This window comes from Lepus europaeus, chromosome 21 (genome assembly GCF_033115175.1).
Source record: "Lepus europaeus isolate LE1 chromosome 21, mLepTim1.pri, whole genome shotgun sequence".
In the NCBI taxonomy this organism is placed as follows: Eukaryota; Metazoa; Chordata; class Mammalia; order Lagomorpha; family Leporidae; genus Lepus; species Lepus europaeus.
In genome coordinates this window covers 34,578,666-34,590,698 of record NC_084847.1, presented here as the reverse complement: position 1 = coordinate 34,590,698, position 12,033 = coordinate 34,578,666, and positions in this window count along the sequence as shown.

Here is a 12,033-nt window from a genome sequence, read left to right as displayed (position 1 = left end):
TTGTTTCTTACTGCTGTATAGTATTCTATGGAGTACATGTCCCATAATTTCTTTATCCAGTCTACTGTTGATGGGCATTTGGGTTGGTTCCAGGTCTTAGCTATTGTGAATTGAGCTGCAATAAACATTAATGTGCAGATGGCTTTTTTATTTGCCAAATTAATTTCCTTTGGGTAAATTCCAAGGAGTGGGATGGCTGGGTTGTATGGTAGGGTTATGTTCAGGTTTCTGAGGAATCTCCAGACAGACTTCCATAGTGGCTTAACCAGTTTGCATTCCCAGCAACAGTGGGTTAGTGTCCCTTTTTCCCCACATCCTCTCCAGCATCTGTTGTTGGTAGATTTCTGAATGTGAGCCATTCTAACCGGGGTGAGATGGAACCTCATTGTGGTTTTGATTTGCATTTCTCTGATTGCTAGTGATCTTGAACATTTTTTTATGTGTCTGTTGGCCATTTGGATTTCCTCTTTTGAAAAATGTCTATTGAGGTCCTTGGCCCATCTCTTCAGTGGGTTGTTTGTTTTGTTGTTGTGGATTTTCTTGATTTCTTTGTAGATTCTGGTTATCAATCCTTTATCTGTAGTATAGTTTGCGAATATTTTTTCCCATTCTGTTGGTTGCCTCTTCACTTTCCTGACTGTTTCTTTTGAAGTACAGGAACTTCTCAATTTGATGTAGTCCCAAATGTTAATGTTGGTTTTGACTGCCTGTGCTGTTGGAGTATTATCCAGGAAGTCTTTGCCTGTGCCTATATCTTGCAGGGTTTCTCCAATGTTCTCTAATAATTTGATGGTTTCGGGTCGTAGATTTAAGTCTTTAATCCATGTTGAGTGAATTTTTGTGTAAGGTGATAGGTATGGGTCTTGCTTCAAGCTTCTGCACGTGGAAATCCAATTTTCCCAGCACCATTTATTGAATAGACTGTCCTTATTCCAGGGGTTAGATTTGGATCTTTGGTCAAATATAAGTTGGCTGTAGATGTTTGGATTGATATCTGGTGTTTCTATTCTGTTCCACTGGTCTATCCATCTGTTTCTGTACCAGTACCATGCTGTTTTGATAACAACTGCCCTGTAGTATGTCCTGAAATCAGGTATTGTGATGCCTCCGGCTTTGTTTTTGTTGTACAGGATTGCTTTGGCTATTCGAGGAATTCTGGGTCTCCATATGAATTTCAGCATCATTTTTTCCAGATCTGAGAAGAAGGTCTTTGGGATCTTGATGGGTATTGCATTGAATGTATAAATTGCTTTTGAGAGAATAGACATTTTGATGATATTGATTCTTCCAATCCATGAGCATGGAAGATTTCTCCATTTTTTGGTATCCTCTTCTATTTCTTTCTGTAAGGTTTTGTAGTTTTCATCGTAGAGATATTTAACGTCCTTGGTTAAGTTTATTCCAAGGTATTTGATTGTTTTTGTAGCTATTGTGAATGGGATTGATTTTAGAAGTTCTTCGTCAGCCGTGGCATTGCCTGTGTATACAAAGGCTGTTGATTTTTGTGCATTGATTTTATATCCTGCTACTTTGCCAAACTCTTCGATGAGTTCCAGCAGTCTCTTAGTAGAGTTCTTTGGGTCCCCTAAATAAAGAATCATATCATCTGCAAAGAGGGATAGTTTGAGTTCGTCCTTCCCGATTTGTATCCCTTTAATTTCTTTTTCTTGCCTAATAGCTCTGGCCAAAACTTCCAGAACTATATTGAATAGCAGTGGTGAGAGAGGGCATCCCTCTCTGGTACCAGATTTCAGTGGAAATGCTTCCAACTTTTCCCCATTCAATAGGATGTTGGCCGTGGGTTTTTCATATATTGCTTTGATTGTATTGAGGAATGTTCCTTCCATACCCAGTTTGCTTAGAGTTTTCATCATGAAAGGGTGTTGTATTTTATCAAATGCTTTCTCTGCGTCTATTGAGAGAATCATATGGTTTTTCTTCTGCAGTCTGTTAATGTAGTGTATTACGTTGATTGTTTTGCGAATGTTGAACCATCCCTGCATACCGGGGATGAATCCCACTTGGTCTGGGTGGATGATCTTTCTGATGTGTTGTTGCATTCTATTGGCCAGAATTTTATTGAGGATTTTTGCATCTATGTTCATCAGGGATATGGGTCTGTAATTCTCTTTCAATGTTGCATCTCTTTCTGGCTTAGGGATTAAGGTGATGGTGGCTTCATAGAAAGAATTTGGGAGGATTCCCTCTTTTTCGATTGCTCTGAATAGTTTGAGAAGAATTGGAGTTAGTTCTTCTCTAAATGTCTGGTAGAACTCAGCAGTGAATCCATCTGGCCCTGGGCTTTTCTTTGTTGGGAGGGCCTTTATTACTGTTTCAATTTCTGTGTCAGTTATTGGTCTGTTTAGGTTTTCTATGTCTTCCTGGCTCAATTTAGGGAGGTTGTATGTGTCCAAGAATCTGTCCATTTCTGATAGATTTCCCTGTTTGCTGGCATACAAGTCCTTGCAGTAATTTCTGATGATTCTTTTTATTTCTGTGGCGTCTGTTGTTACGTTTCCCATTTCATCTCTGATCCTATTGATTTGGGTCTTTTCTCTTCTTTTTTTAGTTAGTTGGGCCAATGGGGTGTCAATTTTGTTTATTTTTTCAAAAAACCAGCTCCTCGTTTGGCTGATGTTTTGTAATGGTTTTTTTTGGATTCAATCCTGTTGATTTCTTCTCTGATTTTAATTATTTCTCTTCTCCAACTGGGTTTGGGTTTGGTTTGCTGCAGATTTTCTAGATCCTTGAAATGACTTGAAAGCTCATCTATTTGGTGCCTTTCCAATTTCTTGATGTAGGCACCTATTGATATAAACTTTCCTCTTAACACTGCTTTTGTTGTATCCCATAGGTTTTGGTATGTTGTGCTGTTATCCTCATTTACTTCCAGAAAATTTTTGATTTCTCTTTTAATTTCTTCTATGACCCATTGTTCCTTCAGGAGCATGTTGTTCAATCTCCATGTGTTTGCACGTGCTCCAGGGATTCCTGAGTTGCCAATTTCCAATTTCATTCCTTTGTGGTCTGAGAAGCTGCATGGTATGATTCTAATTCTTTTGAATTTGCTGAGACTTGCTTTATGGCCTAGTATGTGGTCAATCCTAGAGAGGGTTCCATGTACTGCTGAGAAGAATGTAAAGTCCTTAGATGTAGGTTGAAATGTTCTGTAGATATCTGTTAGATCCCTTTGGGCTATAGTGTCATTTAAATCTACTGTCTCCTTGTTGATCTTCTATCCTGTTGATCTGTCTATCTCTGAGAGTGGAGTATTGAAGTCCCCCAGTACTATTGTATTGGGGTCTAAGTCTCCCTCTAAGTCCCTTAACAAGTCTTTTAAATAAGCTGGTGCCCTGTAATTAGGTTCATATACATTGATAATCGTTATATCTTCCTGTTGAATGGATCCCTTAATCATTATGTAGTGCCCCTCTTTGTCTCTCCTAACAGTTTTTGTGGTAAAGTTTATGTTGTCTGATATTAAATGGCTACGCCCGCTCTCTTTTCATTTCTGTTGGCGTGGTATATCTTTTTCCAGCCTTTCACTCTCAGCCTGTATGGATCATTGTTGGATAGATGGGTTTCTTGTAAGCAGCAAAAGGATGGGTTTTGTTCCTAAACCCAATCAGCCAATCGGTGTCTTTTAACTGGACAGTTCAAGCCATTAACATTCAATGTGACTATTGAGAAGGAGTAACTTTGCCCTGCCATTAGCCAAAGATACTTTCTAATATATGGTTTGAGATTCCTGTGATCTTTTGGTGTGAGGTTTCCTACCTTTACCTTCTTTCATATTGGTGACCGTGTTTCTGTGTTTCTGTATGTAACACATCTTTAAGCATCTGTTGCAGGGCTGGACGAGTGGCGACAAATTCTTTCAATGTCTGTTTGCTGTGAAAGGCCTTTATTTCACCTTCATTCATAAATGAGAGCTTTGCAGGATATAATATTCTGGGCTGGCAGTTTTTCTCTCTTAGCACCTGGGCTATGTCTCGCCATTCTCTCCTAGCTTGTAGGGTTTCTGAAGAGAAGTCTGCTGTGAGTCTAATTGGAGATCCTCTGAGAGTAATCTGGCGTTTCTCTCTTGCACATTTTAGGATCTTTTCTTTGTGTTTCACTGTGGTGAGTTTGAATACGACGTGTCGTGGTGAGGATCTCTTTTGGTCATGTTTATTAGGGGTTCTATGAGCTTCCTGTATTAGGATGTCTCTGTCTTTCTCCAAACCTGGGAAATTTTCTGCTAGTATCTCACTAAAAAGGCCTTCTAATCCTTTCTCTCTCTCCATGCCTTCAGGTACTCCTAGAACCCGAATGTTGGGTTTTTTAAGAGTATCCTGTAGATTCCTGACAGTATTTTTTAGATTTCTGATTTCTTCTTCTTTTCTTTGATTTGATTGTTTCCTTTCCTGTTCTCTGTCTTCTAAGTCTGATATTCTCTCTTCTGCTTCGCCCATTCTGTTTTTAAGACTCTCTAATGTGTTTGTCATTTGATCTATTGAATTCTTCATTTCATTATGATTTCTCGTCACTATCACCATTTCTTGTTCCACTAGTTGTTTCATTTCATTTTGATTCCTCCTTAATATTTCATTTTCACGAGAGAGATTTTCTACCTTGTCCATTAAGGATCTCTGTAGTTCAAGAATTTGTTTTTGAGAACTTCTTAATGTTCTTATCAATTTTTTGAGATCTGCTTCTTGTATTTCTTCAATCTCCTCATCTTCATAATCTTGAATTGGGGTGTCTTTTTCATCTGGGGGTGTCATAGTGTCTTCCTTGTTCTTGTTACCTCGGTTTTTGCGTTTGTTGTTTGGCATGTTGGAGATATTTGGTTTCTTCACTGTGGTGTTTTTCTTGTTACACTATGGCTCTCTATTAAGTGGACTGTCTGCTTTCAGTGGTGCCTTAGAGGCTTGAGATGAGCGTGGACTGAGAGCTGTGTTTGGTTCCTCAGGGCTGAGGGTGTGTCAAAGATGACACTCCCAGGTTAGGTGTGGTAAGTCTCTCTCTTTTTTGATTCAAAAGGGAAGTAATTCCGCAGAGCTGAACGTAATTGGAGGTAGTTAGCAGGCAAATTATATACCCACAGGAGCCAGAGATCGGAAGCTCTTTCCCAAGGACCACACAGGGAATCTCTGCTGCCCTCAGTGTGGGCTCCAATTCTCCTGAAATCTCCCACTGGGTTGCCAAGTTAGATGCTAATCTCCTGTTATTTCACCTCTCCCCCCAGAGTCAGGTTTTTGTGCTAGGCTCAGGGCCGGTGCAGACCTGAGGTCGCCGTGCTTATGACGTATGTCCAAAATGGCGCCTGCTCTGTCTTGCTCGCCTTTGAGAGGTGAGCGGGGAGAGAGAAACTTGTGTCTGTATAGGTCGCTTTTTTTATTTTTTTCCTCTCTCTTTTCTAGTTAGCCTGGTGAACTTTTCCCCACGAAGTTTCAAGCCACGTTCCCTCTAGCCTCCTCTTTCCGCTTGCCCGCTGGTGTCTCGGGCTATTGTGGTTCGGCTCACCTCGGGTTCCAGCGCTGGTGCGTTGAGTCTCCAGCTGGTGTCCCGAACTTGGGCTCCCACGCTCTCCACGCAGGTACATTGTGAATCACTAGTTCCAGAAGAGTTTCCTATGCTATTTCATCCCCTATTCTTCCTTGACCCTGCAGTATCTCCACTTATATTAACCTGTCTCTCTCTCCAGACAAATAGTGTGCTTCCTGCCTATTCTGCCATCTTGCCGCCCAATTAAAGTTTTTATTGTTTTCTGGATATTATCAATGGACATTATTGTTTGAATTTTTTTTTATCACAGAACATTTAATTTTGTACTGGGAAACACTCACTGGTTCCACATGGAGAAACCAGCTCTACACTTTCGTATTTTCTGGGGCGAAATCTCAATTAACTGTGGCAAACAATCATGATATCTCCGTTTGTATAGATGGCATTTTATGCACTTGCCTAACGAATAGACTTTACTTTTCTCGAAAACAATTTTCAGTGTAATTTTCTCAGTCCATTGGATACGAATTCCACACCACTTTTTCCTTATATGACTGGATGAAACCGGAAATATCCAGTTTTGTTTTGGCTAGCTCAATCCCAGATATTGCCACAGCCCTGTGTTTGTGTTTTCTGGATATTATCAAAGTAATTTATTGTTTCGAATGTTTTTTGTCAGAGAATATTTAATTTTGTACTGGGAAACTCTAATTGGTTCCACATGGAGACACCAGCTCTACACATTCGTATTTTCTAAGAGAAAGCTAGACGACCTGCGGCAAACAAACATGATCTTTCTGTTTGTATCGATGGCATTTTATGCACTTCCCTAACGAAAAGACTTTGCTTTTCCCCAAAACCATTTTTACTGTGATTTTTGTCAGTCCATTGCATACGAATTCCACACCACTTTGTCCAGACATGACTGGATGAAACCAGAAATATGCGGTTGTGTTTCGGCTAACTATATCCCAGATATTGCAACACCCTCTGGGTTTGTATTTTCTGGATATTATCGAAGGATTTTATTGTTTTGAATGTTGTTTATCAGGGAACATTTACTTTTGTACTGGGAAACATTAATTGGTTTCACATGGAGACACCAGCTCTACACATTCGTATTTTCTAGCGAGAAAGCTAGAGGAACTGTTGCAAAGAAACATGATATTTCTGTTTGTATAGATGGCATTTTATGCACTTGCCTAACGAAAGGACTTTGATTTTCTCCAAAGCCATTTTACTGTGATTTTCTCATTCCATTGCATACGAGTTCCACACCACTTTTTCCAGATATGAGTGGACGAAACCGGAAATATCCGGTTGTGTTTTCGCTTACTCAATCCCAGATATTACGACAGCCCCTGTGTTTGTGTTTTCTGGATATTATCGAAGGACTTTATTGTTTTGAAAGTTTTTTTTTTTTATCAGGGAACATTTAATTTAGTACTGGGAAAATCTAATTGGTTCCACATGGATACACCAGCTCTACACATTCGTATTTTCTAGGAGAAAGCTAGAGGAACTGTGGCAAACAATCATGATATTTCTGTTTGTGTACATGACATTTTATGCACTTGCCTAATGAAAAGACTTTGCTTTTCTCCAAAACCATTTTTACTGTGATTTTCTCGGTCCATTGCATACGAATTGCACACCACATTTTCTTATTTGACTGGATGAAACCTGAAATATCCAGTTTTGTTTTGGCTAACTCAATCCCAGATATTGCCACAGCCCCTGTGTTTGTGTTTTCTGGATATTATCGAAGTATTTTATTGTTTTGAATGTTTTTTGTCAGGGAACATTTAATTTTGTACTGGGAAACTCTAATTGGTTCCACATGGAGAAACCAGCTCTACACATTCGTATTTTCTGGGGAGAAATGTAAAGGAACTGCAGCAAACAAACATGATATTTCTGTTTGTATACATGACATTTTATGCACTTGTCTAACGAAAGGACTTTGCTTTTCTCCTAAACCATTTTTACTATGTTTGCTTGGTCTATTGCATACAAATTCCACACCACTTTGTCCGGATATGACTGATGGATCCGGAAATATCCGGTTTTGTTTTGGCTAACTCAATCCCAGATAATACCACAGCCCCTGTGTTTGTGTTTTCTGGATATTATCGAAGGACATTTTGTTTTGAAAGATTTTTTTTTTAATCAGGGAAAATTTAATTTTGTACTGCGAAATTCTAATTGGCCCCACATGGAAACACCAGCTCTACACATTCGTATCTTCTAGGAGAAAGCTAGAGGAACTGCGGCAAACAAACATGATATTTCTGTTTGTATACATGACATTTTATGCACTTGCCTAACCAAAAGACTTTGCTTTTCTCCAAAACCATTTTCACTGCAATTTTCTAGGTCCATTGCCTACGAATTCCACATCACTTTTTCCGGATATGACTGGATGAAACCGGAACTATCTGGTTTTGTTTTTGCTAACTCAATCCCAGATATTGCGACAGCCTCTGTGTTTGTGCTTTCTGGATATTATCAATGCTCATAATTGTTTTGAAATTTTTTTATCAGGGAACATTTAATTTTCTACTGGGAAACACTCACGGGTTCCACATGGAGACACCAGCTCTACACATTTGTATTTTCCAGCGAGAAAGCTAGAGGAACTGCGGCAAACAAAGATGATATTTCTGTTTGTATACATGACATTTTATGCACTTTCCTAACGAAACGACTTTGCTTTTCTCCAAAACCATTTTTACTATGATTTTCTCAGTCCATTGCATACGAATTCCACATCTCTTTGTCCGGATATGACTGGATGAAACCTTAAATATCCGGTTTTTTTTTGGACTAACTCAATCCCAGATATTGCCACAGCCCCTGTGTTTCTGTTTCCTGGATATTATCAATGGACTTTTTTGTTTTGAATGTTTTTTTTTTTTATCAGGGAACATTCAATTTTGTACTGGTCAACACTCTCTGGTTCCAAATGCTGAAACCAGCTCTACACATTCGTATTTTCTAGAGAGAAAGCTAGAGGAACTGCGGCAAACATACATATAAATTTGTTTATATACATGACATTTTATGCACTTGCCTAACAAAAAGACTTTGCTTTTCTCCAAAACCATTTTTACTGTGATTTTCTCGGTCCATTGCATGCGAATTCCACAACACTTTTTCCAGATATGACTGGATGAAATCGGAAATATCCGTTGGTGTTTTGGCTAACTGAATCCCATTTATTGCCACAGCCCCTGTGTTTGTGTTTTCTGGATATTATCGAAGGACTTTTTTGTTTTGAATGTTTTTTTATCAGGGAACATTTGATTTTGTACTGGGAAACTCTAATTGGTTCCACATGGAGACACCAGCTCTACGCATTCGCATTTTCTCGGAGAAAGCTAGAGGAACTGCGACAAACAAACATGATATTTGTGTTTATATACATGACATTTTATGCACTTGCCTCACAAAAAGATTTTGCTTTTCTCCAAAAGCATTTTTACTGTGATTTTCTCGGTCAATTGCATAGGAATTCCATACCACTTTGTCCGGATATGACTGGATGAAATGGGAAATATTTTTTTTTTGGCTAACTCAATCCCAGATTGCCACAGCCCCTGTGTTTGTGTTTTCTGGATATTATCAATGGTCATTATTGTTTTGAAAGTTTTTTTTTTTAATCAGGGAACATTTAATTTTTTTAGCTTATTTTTTTAAAATTTATTTATTATTTGTTTTTTTAATTTTATTTCATTTTTAACTTTTATTTAATGAATATAAATTTCCAGTGTGCAGCTTATGGATTACAATGGCTTCCCCCTCCCATAACTTCCCTCCCACCCACAACCCTCCCCTCTCCCACTTCTTCTCCCCTTCCATTCACATCAAGATTCATTTTCAATTCTCTTTATATACAGAAGTTAAATTTAATATAAATATTTCAACAGTTTGCACCCACATAGAAACACAAAGTGAAACATACTGTTTGAGTACTAGTTATAGCATTAAATCAAAATGTACAGCACACTAAGGACAGAGATCCCACATGAGGAGCAAGTGCACAGTGGCTCTTGTTGTTGACCCAACAAATTGACACTCTAGTTCATGGCGCCAGTAACCACCCTAGGCTGTCGTCATGAGTTGCCAAGGCTATGGAAGCTTCCCAGTTTGCCGACTCTGATCATATTTAGACAAGGTCATAAAAGACAGAGTGAGGATAGTAACCAATGATCGTAAGAGTGGCATTTACCAGGTTTGAACAATTATACAGCATGAAGTGGGGAAGAGGACCATCAGTACACACAGGTTGGGAGTAGAGCCATTGGTGGTAGAGTAGAGGTTATGATTACAAAGGAATGAGGTCCAAGTGTGCTAGACAGGGTCTAGAACAAAGGACAGAGTCATTATTAGATGTGCTAAGAAAGGTGCTGTCTAAGCTACAATTAAGTTTTCTGATTGAGAGGCAAATAGAACCTGATAGAAGGGGCTTGATAATAATCTGGTGGGCTTTAGGCCTTGTAAGCTAAGAGGCCCAGACCTAACTATCTCTTCACATGGGGTATATCCTAAGGGAGGTGTGAACCTCCTAGGGGAAGGCACTCTGTTCACTTTCATTACTTGGCTGGGCTGGGGGGAGAGCTGGCCAGGTAAAGGTAGGTGGCATCTCTAACAAGAAATGTACAGTTCTGCCTGCAATGTTGCTGACCCTACTTGACCATCCCCTCAGCTGCAGTGGTCACTTTGGAAGTTGGGCTGCATGAAGGGCTTTTCAGCTTAGAGCCAATAAGATCTGTGGCTCTGACCTGGGCATCCTTTGACTCCAGGGCAGGTCCATTTCCAGTGATCCAACTCTTGGCAGAGCTGCCAGGGCTCTTCACAAGCTGACTTCTGCTGAAGCCCAGGCTTACCACATTGCAAGCCACTGCAGTGGACTGGCCTGTTGGGTCTCCTTGAGGGCAGATCACTGTACAGATCAGCCATTAATAGGCCTGCCACCCATTGCTTCTGATGCCGAGCTTTCTTTTCCTCCTCGTTTGTGTTCAAGCAGACCAGAGGATGCAAGTCAAGGGAGTGCCCGTATCCCATCTCTAATCTTCGGTGGCCTGAACTACAAGTCTATAGTCACAGGCATGTTCTGTAGTAGTTTTTCTAAGGTAGACAATGCCCATGAGGAAAATTATATTCTCACTTTAAAACTTTCTTTCCCTTTGGTCTGAAAGGGAGGTTTTTTCTACTTACTGTATACTTCACTGATGGCGAAGAGAATCTAGCTATGAGATTATTAGTTAAGCTCTTATTTTTGCTATGCTATTACAGAAAAATGTTAGCCATCTCTTTTATAAGGTCTAAAGATTAAATTGTGCATCCTACAGATTCCTTTATAGTAGAAATAGTTTCCTACCTTGAAGAGAATAGAGAAATGAAAGAACAAGTTGGGCTTAGAATAGAGAAATGAGGGAGCAAGTCCTAGATCGCCTGCTGACAATAGCAATATTACATGAATACTTAGCAAACCGTTTCAACCATTAGATAACAACTTAAGAAAACATTTACCAGAAGGTCCAATGCCTTCTATAAATTTTAAGAATCATGTATTTGAAAACACCTCTTAAATATCTAACATGGTGTAGTTTGTTTAACCAGTAAACTTAAGCACAACCATGTAAAATGTTTTTAGTTTCTTTCTACCAACACGTTTAAAACATATGATACACAGATTCAGGTCACATAAATTAAAATGTATCTTTGATTGATTTTAGCAGCTTAAATTTATGGACAATCTTATCTATAAGCCATTTAAAATAAAAATCTTAATAAAATTTCCTATGTGGACATACAATATGTACACACATATAACATAGCATAGTAGACCAATATAGCAATTTTAATAATAGCTTTTAAAATCTTTAACTCTTTTTGTAGATTGCCAATTGATTTGAATTGCTTTTTGTTTTTAGATTACTTTAACACATTGTTTTAACAGAGCATCAGAGTGTAATTCTATGTCAAAGAGAAATTGAGCTACCTATGATCTTTTGCTGTGAGGTTTCCTTCCTTTACCTTCTTTCATATTGGTGACCATGTTTCTGTGTTTCTGTGTGTAACACATCTTTAAGCATCTTTTGCAGGGCAGGATGAGTAGCCACAAATTCTTTCAGTTTCTGTTTGCTATGAAAAGACTTAATTTCACCTTCATTCACAAATGAGAGCTTTGCAGGATATAATATTCTGGGCTGGCAGTTTTTCTCTCTTAGTACCTGGGCTATATCTTGCCATTCCCTTCTAGCTTGTAGGGTTTCTGATGAGAAGTCTGCTGTGAGTCTAATTGGAGATCCTCTAAGAGTAATCTGACGTTTTTCTCTTGCACCTTTTAGAATCTTTTCTTTATGTTTCACTGTGCTGAGTTTGATTACAATGTGTCGTGGTGAGGATCTCTTTGGGTCATGTTTATTAGGGGTTCTATAAGCTTCCTGTACTAAGATGCCTCTGTCCTTCTCCAAACCTGGGAAATTTTCTGCTAGTATCTCACTGAAAATGCCTTCTAATCCTTTCTTACTCTCC